Source organism: Schistocerca americana, chromosome 5 (genome assembly GCF_021461395.2).
Source record: "Schistocerca americana isolate TAMUIC-IGC-003095 chromosome 5, iqSchAmer2.1, whole genome shotgun sequence".
Lineage (NCBI taxonomy): Eukaryota > Metazoa > Arthropoda > Insecta > Orthoptera > Acrididae > Schistocerca > Schistocerca americana.
In genome coordinates this window covers 30907255-30931266 of record NC_060123.1, presented here as the reverse complement: position 1 = coordinate 30931266, position 24012 = coordinate 30907255, and positions in this window count along the sequence as shown.

Sequence of the window (24012 nt, the reverse complement as noted above, 5' to 3'; positions counted from 1 at the left end):
ATGTGAACACCATGAGCTTTAATTGACGATCGACACTAGTATTACGCAAAAAGGGGGTGTAATAGATGAGACCTCTGCAGTTCTGAGTGAAGCTTTATGCGCTGTTATGCGGCATCGCGTGCGTTCATTACCTTGTCGGTGTTCGTCAGGGGGCGGTGGGCAGCACAGCTCCGCTCACCTCGCCGTCTTGCAAGCAATTCTGAGGCAACTCTCCACTAACTTCTCCTTACTACAATTTACCGAAGTTGGTTTAAAAAAACTATCCGGCTGTGTTTTCATCTGACCAATCAGGGTCTCAATGTTAACCTTAAGCTCCGACTACAAAAATTCTGTCTATCCAATGAGAAACGTTATACTTTTCGTGGTGGGGCAATGTTTTCACTATTTAAGCCCTCAATAGATCGTTACATGAAAAACTTAAAACCAACATTTGGATAAGCTATCTGACTGCATATTTGAATGTGAATTTACAAGTGATATAGAATCTGAGTTGTCCAACGGAATTTACTGGATTAGAGTACGTGACATGTTGTGTTGTGTAAATGTCTCTGTTTTGGCCCTAAGATTTTCACTCACCTCATTAGATGACTTCCTTTTTCCAAGTGGTTTACAGCAATTCGCAGCAGAATGCAGCAGCAGCGTCTAAAGCTTATTGCTACTGAGAATGAATTTAATAAAAAGGAGTTTGCTTGGGCCCTGTTAACTACTAAATAACTTGTAAGAAGGGATTTCATAACTTAAGTCTATTTAAAAACTTCAGAAATCTTCATGACCAATAATAGTTTGACAAGTATTAATAATGGCGAAGTGCTTGACAGTGACATAAGTATCAATAACGGCTGAGTGCCAGATTTAACAAATTCTTTCAGTTTCAAAGTTACATTAACGTTTAATAACCACAGCATATTTATGAATTATATGTGGAGAATAATTAGTATTATTTGGAGGATAAGGAGGTTTATTTAACTGACAAACAAAACATGGGATTATTGCAAACTCGGACTAACAATCACGAGCAACCATGCAATTGCTTTTTACGCTATGCTTGCGAATTTCACCTAGAATTCCATCTTCAAGCGTAGTTAACCCATCTAAATCTCTCCCGGCCATAGAACTGAAACCAGGCCTCGAGTGTGGTAAGATCTGCCATCACCGACGTGAGGGCAGCTTGACAAGTCTTCTGTCTCTGAGCTCTCAACAAACACTACTGACTCGTCTCACAACAATGCTTAGAATCGCGCTCCCATGTTTCGTCCCAGATTGTCACTATCGATATCTGAGCGCTTATTTATTTCCATACAGAGTCTCACAATCTTACACAATGCAAAGAATAGCCTTAAATTGGCTATATTGTTTTCGATACTCAATGTAATATTTAATCAAGGTAATGGAGAGTTCTGACACACTCCTTACAATGTTCTTGATTCGGATTCTGGAATATTTACTTCGTCTTCTTTGGTGAAAAAATTTCGGAATGTTGTGTTTAGTAGTCCTGCTTTAATAGCACTGTCATCGATAGTATTATCACTGCTGTATTTCCGCTAGGGTACTTCATTTCGATCGACACGTGAGCATTCCGGAGGTGCTCCGCGAGCTCAGTCGAGAATCCCCGGAGGGAGGCAATTCTTTTTCCGAAACACAGTTAAGAAAGTTTAGAGAACCAAAATTTGCGATAGACAACAGAGTAAACCTACTGCCACCAACATACACCTCAAGATACGGTCCGTGAAGAGATGATAGAAGAAATCATGGCTCGTACCGAAGCGTACAGGCAGTCGTTTTTCCTACGCTCCGTTTGTGACTTGAACAGGTAACGGAATGACTAACACTGTCAAAGGGTTTCCTCTGCCATGCGCTGTATGATGGTTTCCGAGCATGTCTGCAAGTGTAGTTCGTTATTAATATAGTTGCCATGGTAAATGCAAGTAACAGTTCACTATAACATGAAACATATTTGTTGTATTCACAGCAGTCTATGCCGGCTATTATAGAGGCTCAGTCCAGCGAAGAGCTGAAATTTCGACTAAGTGCTCCCTAAGAGAAAGATTCAATTAGTTTTCTGTTACTTACAAAGCTAATTCAGATCATATCTTAGGTAGTTGCTTGTTGTTGTGGTCTTCAGTCCTGAGACTGGTTTGATGCAGCTCTCCAGGCTACTCTATCCTGTGCAAGCTTCTTCATCTCCCAGTACCTACTGCAACCTACATCCTTCTGAATCTGCTTAGTGTATTGATCTCTTGGTCTCCCTCTACGATTTTTACCCTCATTACTGCCCTCCAATGCTAAATTTGTGATCCCTTGATGCCTCAAAACATGTCCTACCAACCGATCCCTTCTTCTAGTCAAGTTGTGCCACAAACGTCTCTTCTCCCCAATCCTATTCAATACCTCCTCATTAGTTACGTGATCTACCTACCTTATCTTCAGCATTCTTCTGTAGCACCACATTTCGAAAGCTTCATTCTCTTCTTGTCCAAACTGGTTATCGTCCATGTTTCACTTCCATACATGGCTACACTCCATACAAATACTTTCAGAAACGACTTCCTGAGACTTAAATCTATACTCGATGTTAACAAATTTCTATTCTTCAGAAACGATTTCCTTGCCATTGCCAGTCTACGTTTTATATCCTCTCTACTTCGACCATCATCAGTTATTTTACTCCCTAAATAGCAAAACTCCTTTACTTTAAGTGTCTCATTTCCTAATCTAATCCCCTCAGCATCACCCGATTTAATTTGACTACATTCCATTATCCTCGTTTTGCTTTTGTTGATGTTCATCTTATATCCTCCTTTCAAGACACTGTCCATTCCGTTCAACTGCTCTTCCAAGTCCTTTGCTGTCTCTGACAGAATTACAATGTCATCGGCGAACCTCAAAGTTTTTACTTCTTCTCCATGAATTTTAATACCTACTCCAAATTTTTCTTTTGTTTCCTTTACTGCTTGCTCAATATACAGTTTGAATAACATCGGGGAGAGGCTACAACCCTGTCTCACTCCTTTCCCAACCACTGCTTCCCTTTCGTGCCCCTCGACTCTTATAACTGCCATCTGGTTTCTGTACAAATTGTAAATAGCCTTTCGCTCCCTGTATTTTACCCCTGCCACCTTCAGAATTTGAAAGAGAGTATTCCAGTTAACGTTGTCAAAAGCTTTCTCTAAGTCTACAAATGCTAGAAACGTAGGTTTGCCTTTTCTTAATCTTTCTTCTAAGATAAGTCGTAAGGTTAGTATTGCCTCACGTGTCCAGGTAGTTGGTTACATTATTACAATGTAATTCGTGGTTATGTCCATTTGCAGGAAAATTGTTGAAGGGTGCTGTTTTCACTTTATTGTAAGCATTAGCCTGTATTTTCACACAACCCTGCCCTCACCATGCCAGTTTTCGACAAAATAAATTCATGAAAAAGTAGTTATTCTGTAATCACTTCTCCTGTGTTTCACCTCTAAATGAAACGTGTGTGCTAATGAAAACAGCTGTTAGTAATTATAGTAACGCAAATAGAACGGATACATCGACTACAGAACGTCAACACATTCGATGCCCACATATGAATGGTTCATCAACAGCCCACATCACTCCTCCTGCAGGAAAAGTTTTGAGTCAGTGCCAAGTGTGTGGCAAGGATTCGATTATGTTATATCGTTTACAGAAGTTTCTTCCAATCCGTTCACGGACGAAACGAGGGAAGATTATTTGTCCGTACGTCTATGTGCAAGTTATTATTCACTTTATTTTAAGAGCCTTAGAGGGTAGATACGTAAGGAGCGGCAAAATTATCAAGGCTTCTGTCACGGAACACAGTGCATGGAATTTTATTAGCAGATTTAGCAAGATATCTAATGTCTTCGTTTGAATGCCCACCAGTTCAGGTCTTTCAGTATTTCTGTTACACTCTTCCGCCAACTGTGCAAACCTATGAAAAGTCAAGCCACGCTCTTTGGTATGCGCTGAATGTCCCTTCTCCTGAATATGGATCCGCCGAGAAAAACAGTGGAATGGTTAAGGCACTGCACTCGCATCCCGCAGGATGCGGTCATCTGGTCACCCAGCTTCAGGGTTTATGTGGTTTGCCTGAATCGATTAAGCGAATGCCTGGCTGGTACCTTTGAAAAGGCACGTCCAGTTTTTGTCCCTGCCCCTGCTTCGTCCTTCCTTGTGCCACGTCTCCAGTGACGTCCTCGCCCTAACCTTCATTCCTGACCCCATACAACTGAGTGATACCCAGCATTCGTCACACAAGTACTTCTCTAAGGCTTCGAGTTTAAGTGATCTCTTTCACTGAGGACCTGCTGTTTCTCAGCATTCTACCATTTCAACTAACCCTTCTTTCTGTTTCATCTACAGTTAACTTTATGTCATTATTTCACTTCATACTTCAACACTTCGACACTTTCGGGTATTTGTATAACATGAGGGACTCCGATTGTCGTCCATTAAAATTGAGCAGTCAGAGGCTACTACATTTTTTGCATTTTGTGGAGTGCACTACTTTATGAACCTCTGCACTAAGAGCTGCCAGTGAGGGGCATATTACATTTTCCCTGTGAAACGCCAGACGTGACTTGAGTGACTGTAGGTGACTCACTGTCAAGGATAAGGTGCAGCGTACACGTTTCAAGAAATTTTGAGCCTTGTCGCAAACTTGGTTAGATATCCCATACGAAAGTATTTTCTGCAGTGGGCGTCAACGTGGTCCTGACCCAATTCCAACTTCTTTTTCATCGTATACAAGTCTACTTCCAAAAAGTTCCTTTCCCACCAATGCTCCTTTTCTTCACAGCAGCCTCATTTTATTCTTTTGTGGCAGACATATAATAAGTACAAAAACGTAGTACTTTCTTTGAAATTAGCATTTGTTTTCATTTAAACTGTAAAACTGAGACACTAGAAGAGTAACAATGGGAGATATTATGTAGTGAACACAAGGAATACTGTGGCAGGTGGTATAACTTACTAGGATAGGGTGTTGTTACTTGAGGATAGTGTACCTAGGAAAACATCATGGTCTTTCATTAAAACAATCACCTGCAGAATTAAATAACGACAGTGAAAATTTTTGTCGGATCGGGACTTGAACCCACATTTCCCGTTTATCGCGAGCGGTCACCTTACCATTTTTTTCATTTTTGATCTTTGATAATTGTCTGAAAATAAAATGTATAACTCTTCACTCCAGGGAAAACTTGAACCAAGGACCATTTGTCTATCTGCGCACAACTAACAGCCAGACTCGAACATCCTTAAGTCGAAAACCATGCGCGCAGTATCGTGTCATGTGTTTTGGTGGGTATTTCATTCTAATAAGTAGTTTTAGAATAACATGAAAGAATCCGCAATAGAGACCACCACAAGAAGTTTCCGTCATTTTATACAGTTTTGGTTGTTGCTAGACATGGGATTGTGTTTTGTGCAGCGTTTTTAAACATTTTGCTTTCTACAAGTGCTGTGTAACATATTAAAGCTATTTGGAATATATTGTTAATTTTTCAGCTATAGAACTTTATAGCGAGTACGTGGACGCTGAAGCCATAACAAGGCTTGCCTTGACTTTGAAGAAGGTATTTTGCAATGGAACATGTGATATTTGCAAGTAACCTGAGTTTCGTTAAAGTCTTTAAAACGTTACCAGTGTTGAAAATGGAAATTTTTGTCAGTTCCTAGTAGCCTCAGTTTCAAAATTTATTTAACTTGTACGTGGTTTTCGATAATTTTTTCTACATAGTTTGATTTCACCCACTGAAAATTGTGGCTGTAAGCTGTCTCTTTAGGTGTTTGTGGGTGGTGGTGGTTTAAAAATATGAATCTTTAATTGGATATATTAAAATGGCGCAGTAGTCTGACATAATTAAATCGCTTCCCACCCAAACGGTGATAAAGGAGTTCGGTCATCTACGAAATTAAACAAGTTAGCTCAGTTTATTACAAGACATTGCAAAACAAATGGCTTAAGAATCACTGACAGTAATAAGCTAATGACTTGGCAAACTGGATCAAGGGATCCGGAATGTGATTCAAATGAACTCGTGTCTGTATGAAACAATTAAATTCGCCTAAGCTGTACCTTGACTGCCAAAGATTAGAGTACAAAGATAGAAAGCACTACAGAAGGATACGCGTTTCCATACTCAGTCGGAGCTGAAAGCATGCTGAACCTCTGGCAGCAAGTATTCAAAGCCAAGACTGAGTTACTGAACATAATTAAAAATGAGCCGATTTTCATGCAGTTCGCCTCGCAGTTGTGGCTGGGTCTCACCAAACTCATAACGTCTATCAGTTGCAGAATTTTGGAACACGTATTATGTTCGAATATAATGACTTTTCTGGAGACTAGAAATCTACTCTGTGTGAATCAGCATGGGTTTCGAAAAAGACGGTCGTGTGAAACCCAGCTCGCGCTATTCACCCACGAGACTCAGAGAGCCATAGACACGGGTTCCCAGGTAGATGCCGTGTTTCTTGACTTCCGCAAGGCGTTCGATACAGTTCCTCACAGTCGTTTAATGAACAAAGTAAGAGCATACGGACTATCAGACCAACTGTGTGATTGGATTGAAGAGTTCCTAGATAACAGAACGCAGCATGTCATTCTCTATGGAGAGAAGTCTTCCGAAGTAAGAGTGATTTCAGGTGAGCCGCAGGGGAGTGTCGTAGGACCGTTGCTATTCACAATATACATAAACGACCTTGTGGATAACATCGGAAGTTCACTGAGGCTTTTTGCGGATGATGCTGTGGTATATCGAGAGGTTGTAACAATGGAAAATTGTAGTGAAATGCAGGAGGATATGCAGCGAACTGACGCATGGTGCAGGGAATGGTAATTGAATCTCAATGTAGACAAGTGTAATGTGCTGCGAATACATAGAAAGAAAGATCCTTTATCATTTAGCTACAGTATAGCAGCTCAGCAACTGGAAGCAGTTAATTCCATAAATGATCTGGGAGTAGGCATTAGGAGTGATTTAAAATGGAATGATCATATAAAGTTGGTCGTCGGTAAAGCAGATTACAGACTGAGATTCACTGGAAGAATCCTAAGGAAATGCAGTCCGAAAACAAAGGAAGTAGGTTACAGTATGCTTGTTCGCCCACTGCTTGAATACTGCTCAGCAGTGTGGGATCCTTACCAGATAGGGTTGATAGAGAAGATCCAACGGAGAGCAGCCCACACAGAGGCATACCGACAATCCTTCTTTCCAAGAACAATACGAGACTGGAATAGAAGGGAGAACCGATAGAGGTACCCCAGGTACCTTCCGCCACACACCGTCAGGTGGCTTGCGGAGTATGGATGTAGATGTAGAGTAGTAGATCCCCAGTCCACACAGCTCGCTGCCCCCACACAGTCTGGAGATACAATCTGCATTGTGACTTCTATTGCGTCTGGTGCCAAGTCCTCTCACATCAAAACACAGTCCAATGTGACTATCCCCCGTGTGCTTGCCGGCCTTGTGCCGATTCTGCCAGGGTTGTTTACCTGCCGGTTTTTTATGACCCCCTTGCTTACAACCAAGTGCAAGGTGCTTTCTTAGAGGCTTTGTATTTAGCTTTAATGCAGTTAAGTATAGGAAATTGTAATATACATAGTTAACTACTACCAACCACTGGCACTGCTTCATATTCCGTTTATCAATAGGGTTTAATTTATTCCGATTTGATTTGTCTTTTTATTTCAGGTTTGACATCAGATGCGGGACAGTTTTCGAAAGAAAAAGAAGACAGTAGCGTAACAGTGTGTTGTGGAATGATATTGTAAGAAACAGACTACGAAATACAGTAGTGACATGTTTTTGCTGGATTGCAAAGCCTTTAACTTTCAATAGCGTATTTGTTTCTAGGTACATGACCATACTGTATCTTCCAACACGTTTTCACACTTGCAAAAACCGTAATTTTGCAATGTAATTTTTGTAATTTCAGAGGAAGACTGCAACGAACAAAAAGTGAATGCCGTCATTTAACAACTGTATAAGAAAATCTATTAAATGTCTGTTAGCAGAGGCGGAAGTGTGAAAAGTTTTCCATGGTTTAACTCTCTCCCCTGTTCAAGATGGCCATGCATTGTTACTGTAGAGAGAACTAGTGGGATCAGTATGTATTTATTGCAGGTAGACATGGTAAGAGGTAGACCATAACAACTTGGTTAAGCAGTTTTTGTCGTTCTGGAACCAAACAGAAAGTAACCACCACCACCTGAAATCTGTCTGTTTTACACTGAAAGAACGCCACACAGTGTGAAAACTGGTTCCCGACTAATAAAATAAGGAAATAAAATGTATTTTAACTACGGAAGATTGAAATGAAACGAAGCAGAAACACTGAATGACGTACATGAATGTCGAATCCAATAGTGACAGCCGAATAAAAAGTTCTGATGTTTATGTAGAGAAACTGCGGAGGAGAGCATTAATTTCAGATATACACAGAGATCTTTATTTATTTTGCGTTCAGGATCACTAACATGTCAGCCTGTTTGACGTTCCATTTTCGTTAATTGTCTGTCGGATGCACGCACTGGCGCTCTGAGGTTTCAACAGCAGCGGAGCTTTTACCTCTGATTTTAAATAACACCGAATCCCTGAGCGGACACACAAACGATTACGAAGCGAATAAACCCAGTGCCAACGATCGTGATCGAAACGCTCGGACGAGAATACTACTCAACATCGATGGATATTCTCGTTTGAAATGTAAAGCGCTGTTTGCTGAGTGCTTTGCTTTATTGAATTGTATATTTCATTACTTTCTCCCTCTGCAGCGAACCTTCTCCCTCCTCTCTCCTCCCAATCATTCCGACTCTCCGCGACGCCGCTTAAAGCCTCCCTCTCTCTTCGTGGAATCCGCACTCCCTCCCTCTCTCTCTCTCACCCTCTCTCTCTCACCCTCTCTCTCTCTCTCGCGGAGAGTCGGAATGATTGGGGGGAGAGAGGAGGAAGAAGGTTCGCTGCTGAGATATATATATATATATATATATATATATATATATATCACGAAATAAGCATCAAACGAAAAAACTACAAAAACGAAACTCGTCTAGCTTGAAAGGGGAAACCAGATGGCGCTATGGTTAGCCCACTACATGGCGCTGCCATACATCAAACGGATATCAACTGCGGTTTTTTTAAAATAGCAACCCCCATTTTTTGTCACATATTCGTGTGTACTTAAAGAAATATTAATGTTTTAGTTGGACCACTTTTTTCGCTTTGTGATAGATGGCGCTGTAATAGTCACAAACGTATAAGTTCGTGGTATCACGTAACATTTCGCCAGTGCGGACGGTATTTGCTTCGTGATACATTACCCATGTTAAAATGGACCGTTTACCAATTGCGGAAAAGGTCGATATCGTGTTGATGTATGGTTATTGTGATCAAAATGCCCAACAGGAGTGTGCTATGTATGCTGCTCGGTATCCTGAACGACATCATCCAAGTGTCCGGACCGTTCGCCGGATAGTTACGTTATTTAATGGAACAGGAAGTGTTCAGCCACACGTGAAACGTCAGCCGCGAACTGCAACAAATGTTGATGCCCAAGTAGCTGTTATAGCTGCTGTCGCGGCTAATCCGCATATCAGTAGCAGACAAATTGCGCGAGAATCGGGAATCTCAAAAACGTCGTTGTTGAGAATGCTATCAACATCGATTGCACCCGTACCAATTTCTTTGCACCAGGAATTGCATGGCGACAACTTTGAACGTCGTGTACAGTTCTGCCACTGGGCACAAGAGAAATTACGGGACGATGACAGATCTTTTGCACGCGTTCTATTTAGCGACGAAGCGCCATTCACCAACAGCGATAACGTAAACCGGTATAATATGCACTATTGGGCAACGGAAAATCCACGATGGCTGCGACAAGTGGAACATGAGCGACCTTGGCGGGTTAATGTATGGTGCGGCATTATGGGAGGAAGTATAATTGGCCCCCATTTTATTGATGGCAATCTAAATGGCTCAATGTATGCTGATTTTCTACGTAATGTTCTACCGATGTTACCACAAGATCTTTTACTGCATGACAGAATGGCGATGTACTTCCAACATGATGGATGTCCGGCACATAGCTCGCTTGCGGTTGAAGCGGTATTGAATAGCATATTTCATGACAGGTGGATTGGTCGTCGAAGCACCCGTTCACCGAATCTGACGTCCCCGGATTTCTTTCTGTCCGGAAAGTTGAAGGATATTTGGTATCGTGATCCACTGACAACGCCTGACAACATGCGTCAGCGCATTGACAATGCATTTGCGAACATTACGGAAGGCGAACTACTCGTTGTTGGGAGGAATGTCGTTACACGTATTGCCAAATGTACTGAGGTTGACCGACATCATTTTGAGCATTTATTGCATTAATGTGGTATTTACAGGTAATCGCGCTGTAACAGCATGCGTTCTCAGAAATGACAAGTTCACAAAGGTACATCTATCATTGGAACAACCGAAATAAAATGTTCAAACGTACCTACGTTCTGTATTTTAATTTAGGGAACCTACCTGTTACCAACTGTTCGTCTAAAATTGTGAGCGATATGTTTGTGACTATTACAGCGCCATCTATCACAAAGCGGAAAAGTGGTCCAACTAAAACATTCATATTTCTTGACGTACTACACGAATATGTAATAAAAAATGGGAGTTCGTATTAAAAAAAAAAACGCAGTTGATATCCGTTTGACCTATGGCAGCGGCATCTAGCGGGCCAACCATAGCGCCATGTGTTTTCCCCCTTCAAGATAGACAAGTTTCGTTCTTTGTAGTTTTTTCCTTTGACGCTTATTTCGTGAGATATTTGGCCCGGTCTCGATCAATGGATCCTCACTTCTACATTTACCTGTCCGTTGATCTCAATAACTTGATAACATTTTTCTATTGAAGTTATATACTGAAAATACAATTTCGTACCAGAAGTCGATGTAATATTCAAACTGTTCACTGAATAACCCTTTTGCCTATGGACTGAAACTTAGATATTAACTGTATTGCATAAATTTACCAGCAATATGTTAGCTGCACCCTTAAACGGGGAGACTGAACGCTTTCGAGCACCGTAGATGCTACAGAAATTCTACTGGACCGCCATGTCACTCTCCACCACTGGAGTGGCCAAAAATAGGGGAACACGAAAAACACATCAAATTACCAAGCCCAATACAGTGTAAGAAACCCGTCGGCATTCAAAACAGCTTCCAGTCATCTCGGAATGGCTAAATACAAGTTATATACAAGTTATGTATGGTTTTCATGAGACTGTGATACCATTCATCCTGTAAAATAACGGCCAATTTAGGTAGCGATGTGGAGGTGGATAGACATCACGCACTCTCCTCTCCAAAGTAGACCTCAAAGTCTTCTCAATACTGAGATCTGGTGACTGGCGGAGAGGGGAGATGCGACCATTCATCCTAGTGCTCACAAAAACAGTCCTGGACAATGAGAGCTGTGTGAATATGGGTCCTTTCCTCTTGGAACACATCATCACCATTGAGAAACAACGACGAGTTCGATTGCGTACGTAATTAAACAAGGACCTCGATTGAATCAATTTATTACATGAAACACAAAGTAAATAGTCTGCCAATCATTGACAGAATTTTATCGAAGTGAACACGGAATAGAGATGATAAGCCAAAATTTTCACATAATCCTAGTCAGTAATGCGACCTTGCTAAGTAATCATGGATTCCACAGAATATCACTTGAAACGTCCCCTTAGGAAAATTATAAATGACTGTGCTTAAACTGACACACAATATTTTTAGCGCAACGCAATCTGACTTTCAAAAATCCCTACAAAAGAATGCCCCTGACTACAATGACCTATACCTATCACAAATCACTTACCTCACAAAAATCTTCGTTACTCGAACTACTGCAATACAGCCAGCGCCACTGCTGCCAGCTAAATAAAAGATTCCAACTACTGAAGGCACTAACTACTGATAGGCATAGTTAGCAAATGAAAGATTTTGATAGAGAACAAACAATGTATTTACCTTAATAGTGTTCAAAAGTCATAATATATATATCAGTTCATGACATCCAGTCTTACACGTTTACTGTCTCTGACGGACACACTTCCAGATAGTCCGCTCTCAAAACTCCGCCATCTCTCTCCCCACATCCACCACTGCTGGCGGTTCACCTCCAACTGCGCAACGCTACGCGCTGTTAACAGCCAACTGCCCAATACTACAGTGGAAAATTCCAACAGTGCAAACCAGCCACAGACTGCACACAGCACAGTCAGTGATTTTCATATAGAGCGCTACGTCGCGTTACCAACATAAAAACCTAAACAGTCTACTTACACACTATGTGGCTGCCCAAATCGTTACCAAACCCCCACCAGGTTTCATTCTTGGGAGATAATTTCGATCAGAAATGGGAAACAGGGAGGAATAAGACTCATCCGACCAAATTATCTCTTTCCGTTGCTCCATAGTCCAGGTTTTGTGGCTTCAGCACCACGTAGTCCCGTACTGCGAACGGCTGAAAGCAAGGGGAAACTACAGCCGTAAATTTTCCCGAGGACATGCAGCTTCACTGTATGATTAAATGATGATGGCGTCCTCTTGGGTAAAATATTCCGGAGGTAAAATAGTCCCCCATTCGGATCTCCGGGCGGGGACTACTCAAGAGGACGTCGTTATCAGGAGAAAGAAAACTGGCGTTCTACGGATCGGAGCGTGGAATGTCAGATCCCTTAATCGGGCAGGTAGGTTAGAAAATTTAAAAAGGGAAATGGATAGGTTAAAGTTAGATATAGTGGGAATTAGTGAAGTTCGGTGGCAGGAGGAACAAGAGTTTTGGTCAGGTGATTACAGGGTTATAAATACAAAATCAAATAGGGGTAATGCAGGAGTGGGCTTAATAATGAATAAAAAAATAGGAGTGCGGGTTAGCTACTACAAACAGCATAGTGAACGCATTATTGTGGCCAAGATAGACACAAAGCCCATGCCTACTACAGTAGTACAAGTTTATATGCCAACTAGCTCTGCAGATGATGAAGAAATAGATGAAATGTATGACGAGATAAAAGAAATTATTCAGGTAGTGAAGGGAGACGAAAATTTAATAGTCATGGGAGACTGGAATTCGAGTGTAGGAAAAGGGAGAGAAGGAAACATAGTAGGTGAATATGGGTTGGGGGGAAGAAATGAAAGAGGAAGCCGCCTTGTAGAATTTTCCACAGAGCATAACTTAATCATAGCTAACACTTGGTTCAAGAATCATAAAAGAAGATTATATACCTGGAAGAATCCTGGAGATACTAAAAGGTATCAGATAGATTATATAATGGTAAGACAGAGATTTAGGAACCAGGTTTTAAATTGTAAGACATTTCCAGGGCAGATGTGGATTCTGACCACAATCTATTGGTTATGAACTGCAGATTGAAACTGAAGAAACTGCAAAAAGGTGGGAATCTAAGGAGATGGGACCTGGATAAACTGAAAGAACCAGAGGTTGTAGAGAGTTTCAGGGAGAGCATAAGGGAACAATTGACAGGAATGGGGGAAAGAAATACAGTAGAAGAAGAATGGGTAGCTCTGAGAGATGAAGTAGTGAAGGCAGCAGACGATCAAGTAGGTAAAAAGGCAAGGGCTAATAGAAATCCTTGGGTAACAGAAGAAATATTGAATTTAACTGATGAAAGGAGAAAATATAAAAATGCAGTAAATGAAGCACGCAAAAAGGAATACAAAGGTCTCAAAAATGAGATCGACAGGAAGTGCAAAATGGCTAAGCAGGGATGGCTAGAGGACAAATGTACGGATGTAGCGGCTTGTCTCACTAGGGGTAAGATAGATACTGCCTACAGGAAAATTAAAGAGACCTTTGGAGAGAAGAGAACCACTTGTATGAATATCAAGAGCTCAGATGGCAACCCAGTTCTAAGCAAAGAAGGGAAGGCAGAAAGGTGGAAGGAGTATATAGAGGGTTTATACAAGGGCGATGTGCTTGAGGACAATATTATGGAAATGCAAGAGGATGTAGATGAAGACGAAATGGGAGATAAGATACTGCGTGAAGAGTTTGACAGAGCACTGAAAGACCTGAGTCGAAACAAGGCCCCGGGAGTAGACAACATTCCATTAGAACTGCTGATGGCCTTGGGAGAGCCAGTCATGACAGAAGTCTACCATCTGGTGAGCAAGATGTATGAGACAGGCGAAATACCCTCAGACTTCAAGAAGAATATAATAATTCCAATCCCAAAGAAAGCAGGTGTTGACAGATGTGAAAATTACCGAACTATCAGTTTAATAAGTCACAGCTGCAAAATACTAACGCGAATTCTTTACAGACGAATGGAAAAACTGGTAGAAGCGGACCTCGAGGAAGATCAGTTTGGATTCCGTAGAAATGTTGGAACACGTGAGGCAATACTAATCTTACGACTTATCTTAGAAGAAAGATTAAGAAATGGCAAACCTACGTTTGTAGCATTTGTAGACTTAGAGAAAGCTTTTGACAATGTTAACTGGAATACTCTCTTTCAAATTCTGAAGGTGGCAGGTATAAAATACAGGGAGCTAAAGGCTATTTACAATCTGTACAGAAATCAGATGGCAGTTATAAGAGTCGAGGGGCATGAAAGGGAAGCAGTGGTTGGGAAAGGAGTGAGACAGGGTTGTAGCCTCTCCCCGATGTTATTCAATCTGTATATTGAGCAAGCAGTAAAGGAAACAAAAGAAAAATTCGGAGTAGGTATTAAAAATCATGGAGAAGAAGTAAAAACTTTGAGGTTCGCCGATGACATTGTAATTCTGTTAGAGACAGCAAAGGACTTGGAAGAGCAGTTGAACGGAATGGACAGCGTCTTGAAAGGAGGATATAAGATGAACATCAACAAAAGCAAAACGAGGATAATGGAATGTAGTCAAATTAAATCGGGTGATGCTGAGGGAATTAGATTAGGAAATGAGACTTAAAGTAGTAAAGGAGTTTTGCTATTTAGGGAGCAAAATAACTGATGATGGTCGAAGTAGAGAGGATATAAAATGTAGACTGGCAATGGCAAGGAAATCGTTTCTGAAGAAGAGATATTTGTTAACATCGAGTATAGATTTAAGTGTCAGGAAGTCGTTTCTGAAAGTATTTGTATGGAGTGTAGCCATGTATGGAAGTGAAACATGGACGATAACTAGTTTGGACAAGAAGAGAATAGAAGCTTTCGAAATGTGGTGCTACAGAAGAATGGTGAAGATAAGGTGGGTAAATCACGTAACTAATGAGGAGGTATTGAATAGGATTGGGGAGAAGAGAAGTTTGTGGCACAACTTGACTAGAAGAAGGGATCGGTTGGTAGGACATGTTCTGAGGCATCAAGGGATCACCAATTTATTATTGGAGGGCAGCGTGGAGGGTAAAAATCGTAGAGTGAGACCGAGAGATGAATACACTAAACAGATTCAGAAGGATGTAGGTTGCAGTAGGTACTGGGAGATGAAGAAGCTTGCACAGGATAGAGTAGCATGGAGAGCTGGATCAAACCAGTCTCAGGACTAAAGACCACAACAACAACAACAGCCCCGTTACGAGCGTTTGCATCACTGATACTTTGAAGTAGCAGGTCGTCATGCAGTTACCTGCTTGTGGATCTCCCTACGTGTTGTTCTGGTGATGACAGGGTTTGCGAATGAGACATTCAGTTCTTCATTGACTTTTGCGGCTGTCGTTCCGATATTTTTCATTCACACACTATCCTCTTCAGTGACCGTCTGGCAAACTTTCGTCCGCGTTGTGACTTGATCGACCATGTTTTTTCCACGTATACGATATAAATCTTCGATACAGTACCTCTTGAAATACCAAACATTACAGCTACCTTGAGTACGGAAGCGCCCACCACAAGAGTACCCACAATTTCTCAACGTTCTAAATCAGGGGTCTCCAAACTACGGCCCGCGAGAGCCGGCAAACCGGCGCGCGTTAGCTGGCCGGACACCCCCGGTATCCGACCCGCCAGATACTTGAGGTGGTACCTATAAATACTGCCAACAATTCAGTTTCGAGGCCCATCGTGACCAATACACCGCGACATTGCCGGAGCTCTATCTTTACAAAGCGGAAGGTCTTGATTTAACTTGTGGCTATCCACAATAAACAGACAGACCATTCTCCATGCGATAGTGAAAAAAAAGGTTTAACAGACTAGTTTGGCGAAAACAATTTAAGTAAAAAAATTCTTTGCATTTTATTGTACTCACGAGTCTTGTGCAAGTCTTTCAAATGGACGTCACTTCGACGACTAGCCTTAGTAATCAATCATTATGGAAGATGCTTCTTAAGCAAGGTTTCACTTTCCTTACGTATTTCGATTTTCAGATTTTCCTTGTCTCTTCGAATTCAAACTTTGAATTGTCCCACACCTACTAGTAAAGCGCATAAGACACTAAAAAGCTCGTGAGACACTCGCAACATAGACACAATCACGCAACAGAACTATGAAATATATGCTATGGCTCTGCTACTCGCTACAAGACTACATAACTAAACTTATTGTTGCGCTGCTTGAAATAACAATGCGTTGACATACTCTACCTCTGTTACGTCTTGTAGTAGTAGTGCTGCTAACAATGATTTTGAGATTTCGTTAACTTTGCAGGATGCTTTCGTGAAGAATGTGCAGTAACATACTTTTTTGTCTGTGAAATTCGCCAGAATAAAATATGCCAGAAATTCGGTCAGGTACGTCCACCAATCAAAAGTATGTAAATAAAGAAAAATCGTAGTTCGTTTCAGTGCTAGCTATTCCCACAAGCTTAGATTTTTGCGATTTCATCTTTCCTTTAGCCTTACATTACGGTGATCATGGAATGCTAGGGGTCTTTAATCCCACTAGGTAGATCTTGGCCCTTATGACTTCGTGGAGGAATCAATGGGGCCTGCAGACTAAAACGTTTGGAGACCCCTGTTATAAATCAACTACCTGCGACATAATGCTACACGGGACACAGTAACACTCTTCTGACCACGTCTGATACTTGCACCGTATTGTTGCGCCCCAAGTTAGTGTCTCCTGCAGACACTAAAAAATTCGTCCAAGTCCTTCCCTGGCAGCTCCCAGAAGCGGAACGGCCTGTGTCAGTGACTAGCAGACTGCCAGCCAGGGGGAAATGCTGAGCGATCTGGGGCAGACACGGAAACTATTACAGCTAAGGGGGATGACCGAGTGCCCAAGCCCGCAGGCGAAGCATAATGACATTGCAGAAGCTGACAAGTACCGTCATACCAGTGACAAAGCAGAGTGTCATAAGGTGGCATAGGTACAACGCAAGAATAAGTAATCAGGTGCCAAACCAGCAGAAAAGAGCCTCTGGTGCAGTTGCGGAAGTCAGAAGTCACTAGGAGACCTGACAGTGAATGTTAAACCAGTCTACATGATGTCATTGCCACTCCCACAGGAAACGGCAACATAAGTAACGCTCACTTCTTAACAAATATCTGACTTCTGAGTGCAGATTCTTGACTGCCCAGAGCATAGCCTCAGCCCTTGTGTCAGTTGCAGCTGTCCAGTGAGAATTTAAGCCATGGAGGTAGACCCTCGGAATGCCTGGCTATCGTCCTTCGTCTTTGGAGCCATGAGACCGGCTGGAAAGACGCTGCTGATGCGAGAGATGCACTGGCAACGCTGATGGGATGGGTAGGCCGCCGCCACTCTGCAGGCCTGATGAAGGCTTAACCTGTGTGCCCAGGATGCTGTCAGTCATCCGCCTTCTAGAAGGAGAGCCATTGCTCCTGCTCATCCCATCCCTGAGGCCGACACTGATGCTGCAGTCTTGCATCTCCTAAACGGGGGCTGAGAGCCGACCACTGCAGGTCAGAGAATACTGCAGGTGGACATTGGGGCGTGATTCTTGTGTGTAAATCAACAGCGAGAGCACTTCGGAGATCTATATGTAGAGTTCGAGGGAGCCTGCGTCCACAGGTCGATCGCTGCCCCGTGACGTAACCGCCGCTACCTGATGCTTCTCTGCAATAATGGAATCACAAGTAGAGTGTGTACTGGCCCTCCTCTACTGATGAGGTCTCCACTCTGCCAGCCCAGCTGTGGTGCGGCACTTTGGAAGACAATAATGTATTACTGCTCAATAAATGTGTCATTTTCTCCAGTGCAGAAAGGTCCTCATCACCACATCCTGCCCAACCCTCTCCTGACTACTGTGGGAGTCTTGGCTCCTATATTATTGAGGACATTGCACAAATGCCATTCGTGATCGAATACCACAGCGCAAACTGCAGGCTTGGCTAGCATTTGCATTTATATTCAAGCACGCATTTCTCGCAGTGTTTCGATATATTTGTACAACACATTTAAGTCAGAGGAGTGGTGTGTATGGGTTAATCGACTTTATAGAATTAGCGCAGTAAGGTGGGTCGACATGGAGAAGCGCAGAATGGTAGAAAGAAGCTACCGTAATGGAATATCACCGTGACACACTGTGCATGAAGTTGCCCTATTCGTTGTTGTATGCACTCAGACTGTTCGACATAATCTATAATTAATGATGTACCACTCCCAGCACCGTAATATGGCTTAAGAACAGTTGACTCCATCTGACAGGGATCAGAGATGAGTGTCAAGCCTTGTCAGTGACATCCTGTTTCCAACATGACAGGAACTGCTGCAGTCAGTGAATGCAGTCCATCTCCACTACTTTCTGACAGAACAGTGCCAAGAGAACTGCACAAATCGGATAGGGGTACCATACAGAAGGGTGTTCCTGACAGTGGCACATCAAGCTGCATGCATTCAATGAGCCAAATACCTCAGATTGTGGACAGTAGCTGACTGGAGGTGCATGTTAATGTGGTATGATGATTCACAATCTTGTGTCTTTCTAAACGATGGAAGGTGCAGAAAGGCATTTAACACACAGAGTGTGAAAAATGTAGTTCAGGTCAGAAGTAGTTGTGTGATGTTTTGGACCCAATCAATCAGTTTACCATGAACATTGACCAGGATGACAATCTTATCATATTTTAGGTTTCAAATGGTTCAAATGGCTCTGAGCACTATGGAACTTAACATCTGAGGTCATCAGTCCCCTAGAACTTAGAACTAATTAAACCTAACTAACCTAAGGACATCACACACATCCATGCCCGAGGCAGGATTCGAACCTGCGACCGTAGCGGTCGCGCGGTTCCAGACTGAAGCGTCTAGAACCGCTCGGCCACATCGGCCGGCATATTTTAGGTCCACAGTGATAGCACTTCCCTATTACAATTCTCTCATCTGTCCCCCCCGCTTCCCACCCCACCCCTTACTGCCACTCTCCAACCACTTCTCCAGTCATTGGGTTCCCACCACTTTTCTGTTGTCTCCCCCACCCATGTCATCCCCGCTTCCATGTCTTTCGTCCCCCACCTCCCACTCTCCCTTTTAATAGTTATGGTTTGATCTCATTGAAAACTTGACAGCTTTCCACAACATCCCTAGCACCATTCCCTCATGCTTTATTCCAGACTCCATTCTAACCTACTGGCCCCTCGGTACCTCTTTGATATTTATAAATAAGATCATTACATGAATTGTGTACTTAATACCTTATATTTTATGCATTACAATGAGGTGGCAAAACTCATGTGATAGCGATATGCACATATACAGATGGTGGTAACTTCGCGCACACAAGGTATATAGAGGCAGCGCACTGGTGGAGCTACCATTTGTTTTCAGCTGATTCATGTGATAACGTTTTCAACGTGATTACGGCCGCACGCTAGGGATCAACAGAATTTGAGCGCGGAATCGCAGTTGGAGCTGGACGTACTGGACATACCGTTTCGACAGCCGTATCAACAGTGTCAAGAACGTGCCAAGAATACATTTCAAGCATTACCACGGACAATGCAGTGGCCGACGTCCTTCACTTAACGACCGAAGAATCGCGGTTTGTATAGAGCTGTCGGCGCTAACAGACAAGGAATACTGCATGAAATACTCACAGAAATCAAAGTGGGACGCACGACGAACGTGTCCGTTAGGAAAGTGCTGGGCATGGCAGCAGACGACCGACTCAAGTGCCTTTGCCTACAGCACCGCATCCCCTGCAGTTCCTCTCCTGGGTATGCGACCACATCGGTTGGACCTTAGACGACTGGAAAACCGCGATCTGGTCAGAGAAGTCCAGATTTCGGTTAGTCAGAGCTGATGGTAGGGTTCGAGCGCGTTGTAGACCCACGAAGCCATGGACCCAAGTTGTCAACAAGGCACCGTCCAACCTGGTGGTGGCTCCATAATGGTATGGTTGGTTGGTTGGTTGTTTGGGGAAGGAGACCAGACAGCGTGGTCATCGGTCTCATCGGATTAGGGAAGGATGGGGAAGGACGTCGGCCGTGCCCTTTCAGAGGAACCATCCCGGCATTTGCCTGGAGTGATTTAGGGAAATCACGGAAAACATAAATCAGGTTGGCCGGACGCGGGATTGAACCGTCGTCCTCCCGAATGCGAGTCCAGTGTCTAACCACTGCGCCAGCTCGCTCGGTCCATAATGGTATGAGCTGTATTTGTATAGAATGGACTGGGTCGTCTAATCCAACGGAACCAACTGAGACCATTTGCATTCATTCATGGACTTCCTGTTACAGAACAAGAATGCAATTTTTATGCATCATAGTGTGTCATGCCACCAGGCCGCTGTTGTTAGCAATTGATTTGAAGAGCATTCTGGATAATTCGAGCGAACGATGTGCATCGTCCGTCACAAATCCCATCGACCAATTATGGGACGTAATCTGGAAGCCAATTCATGTACAAAATCCTGTACCCGCAAGATTTTCGCAACTATGGACGGTTATAGAGGCAGCATGGTTCAGTATTTCTACAGGGGCATCCAACGACTTGTTGAGTCTATGTCAGGTCCATTAGCTGCATTAAGCCATAGAAAAGGAGGTCCGACACAATGGTAGGAGGTATCGCTCAGTGAGCATCTCTTCTACAATATATTGCTTGCAACACTAATATGATAATGGGAAACATTCGAAATTCTGTGTATCATGTTTATGTACGACACATAGACACATTTTATAATAATCATCGACAGATTGTTGGGCTCTGTCACGGTAAAAACTGTTCTACACTGCGCTGATGTAAGAGTGTTTCTCATTTAAACCAGTGCATCATGTAGGGTATTATTTTCTGGATGATCTCATATTATTATGGTAGAAGCGTGTTGATTACACCTTGTATCATGAATACCACTGTTCTTTCAAAAAAGCATTCACAGACAACACAGTTCCTCCAAAGATGTACCTATGATTTTTGCGTAATCATGGAACATGTAATTGCAACCTACCCTGTTCATCTTTGAGCACCAGTCATAGCTTAACTTCGACAGTGTGTTTTAACACCACATTCACTGCACATGTAACGACTGTATTGATGTTTATTCTGTGGCTCAACTGCTCTATGGTCTGAAAACATGTTTGCTACCTGTGTGCTACATATTTTTGTGGTTTTGTACTTACCTACACGGTGCGACACCCGGGTCAATAGATGTCGACGGTCACTTTGAACTGTGACAGCTCGTTTTCAGACCTGTTATATTTTTGCTTACTGGCGCAATCAGTTTTCCTGCTATGCCACCGGGAGGCACCTCGCTCTTCTTGTAGTTGGCTCTTTGGTTAGAGTTTGAGGCAGGTTGTTGACGGACAGTAGGGCAGTGAGAGTGCGAATGGTGTGACGGACTGTGTGCTTGCGATTACGGGGCATGATCAGCGGTTGCTCGTCCATGTGATGGTAACCGCCCAGCCTACCTATTTTTGGGTAAGCTACTTACGTTTATGGATTCTGGCACCTGTGTTCCGGCGCTGAACTTGCTCCCGTTAGGCTGGCTTGCTTGCTGTTCTGCGTCACTTTTTTCTCAAGCTAGTAAATTCGCCCCTCGCCCCCTCTCTGTGTAAACTCACATTTACGGATAATATATCTGAGTATATTTGAATTGCGTTTTCCTTTTTATAGCAATTTGTTCAGTGTTTCTCTGATCTTTGTCATTACTGCTTGGTTGTAAAATTAATTTGTTGTAATATATTCTAGGGCATTACCTGTACTAGTGACCACTGAGGTCTAATGTCAAGACTGACCCTTAAGGTAGCAGTTCTCTCGCTTGCTAAACTTTTGCATGAATTGTAGCATCGGGCGTGGTCGTGGTAAGCAAGTGCCAGCGGTCCGATGAATGTTGCCCCGTTCTCTGTACTCACAGTGAACGTCTTGGTGAGGTTCGGCATTTCTCTTAAAATCAAATTGATTGTTATGTTTGGACCTTTGTCTTAATTGCGCAGTCATTGTGACACATGGATTTTGGTCGTTGTCTCGGGCGGAGTTTGCATTTGGTATTCTTGTGTCGGGCCTTGAGAATTTAATTATTTTTCGTGCTTGGTCTTGCATGAATTATATGTCTGTTCGTTTGCCTTCGGCTTCCCGAGTTGTTTGTAGCGCTGGAGTCGTTGGCCCATGGGCGTTATCCACTACCCACCGATTCAGCGGTAATGGCTAGTCCACGTCGGCTGCGTGGTGTTGCGCCTCCTTTCTCGCAGTAGCCAATGACACGGCGCGGCCTTCTCGCTTCCTACGGCATCTCTCTGAAAGTTAAGTTCTTAATCTTTATGGCATTAACTTTAAATCAAAGTGTCCCCTACCCTAAGCCTCATACACAAATCTCCCCTCCGCCAGCTTGGCTCTGTCTTGTTATTGCTACCTTAAGATTTGCTTGATTTAAAGATCTTTCAATCCTTTGGTTCTGTATTGCTTAACCTTTAAATCTTAAAGTCGTTGTTACCTTTCTGTTTCGAAGTGTCTGGTGCACAAAGGACGCTCCAAATGTTTTTATCGTAATCCTGAACCTGTAAATTTTAAAATATTGTTGCCTTCCCTGTTTGAAAAAATTGCTTGTGGCAAAGAGACTCTCCAGACTGGTGAAATACTGAACATGTATATCCTAAAATTCTTTTGTTACCGCTCCTGTTTGAGAAAATGCTGGTGCCTAAGGAACTTCAGATTTTCAAATGCCAAACTTGTAAAATTTTGGATATTGTTACATTCCTGTCTGATAAGTTCCTAATGTCAAAGAGCTCCCCCAGTTTTGTCAAGTGCTGAACCTGTAAATTAAATAAAAACAATTATCCTTCTGTTTCTACACTCCTGGAAATGGAAAAAAGAACACATTGACACCGGTGTGTCAGACCCACCATACTTGCTCCGGACACTGCGAGAGGGCTGTACAAGCAATGATCACACGCACGGCACAGCGGACACACCAGGACCCGCGGTGTTGGCCGTCGAATGGCGCTAGCTGCGCAGCATTTGTGCACCGCCGCCGTCAGTGTCAGCCAGTTTGCCGTGGCATACGGAGCTCCATCGCAGTCTTTAACACTGGTAGCATGCTGCGACAGTGTGGACGTGAACCGTATGTGCAGTTGACGGACTTTGAGCGAGGGCGTATAGTGGGCATGCAGGAGGCCGGGTGGACGTACCGCCGAATTGCTCAACACGTGGTGCGTGAGGTCTCCACAGTACATCGATGTTGTCGCCAGTGGTCGGCGGAAGGTGCACGTGCCCGTCGACCTGGGACCGGACCGCAGCGACGCACGGATGCACGCCAAGACCGTAGGATCCTACGCAGTGCCGTAGGGGACCGCACCGCCACTTCCCAGCAAATTAGGGACACTGTTGCTCCTGGGGTATCGGCGAGGACCATTCGCAACCGTCTCCATGAAGCTGGGCTACGGTCCCGCACACCGTTAGGCCATCTTCCGCTCACGCCCCAACATCATGTAGCCCGCCTCCAGTGGTGTCGCGACAGGCGTGAATGGAGGGACGAATGGAGACGTGTCGTCTTCAGCGATGAGAGTCGCTTCTGCCTTGGTGCCATTGATGGTCGTATGCGTGTTTGGCGCCGTGCAGGTGAGCGCCACAATCAGGACTGCATACGACCGAGGCACACAGGGCCAACACCCGGCATCATGGTGTGGGAGC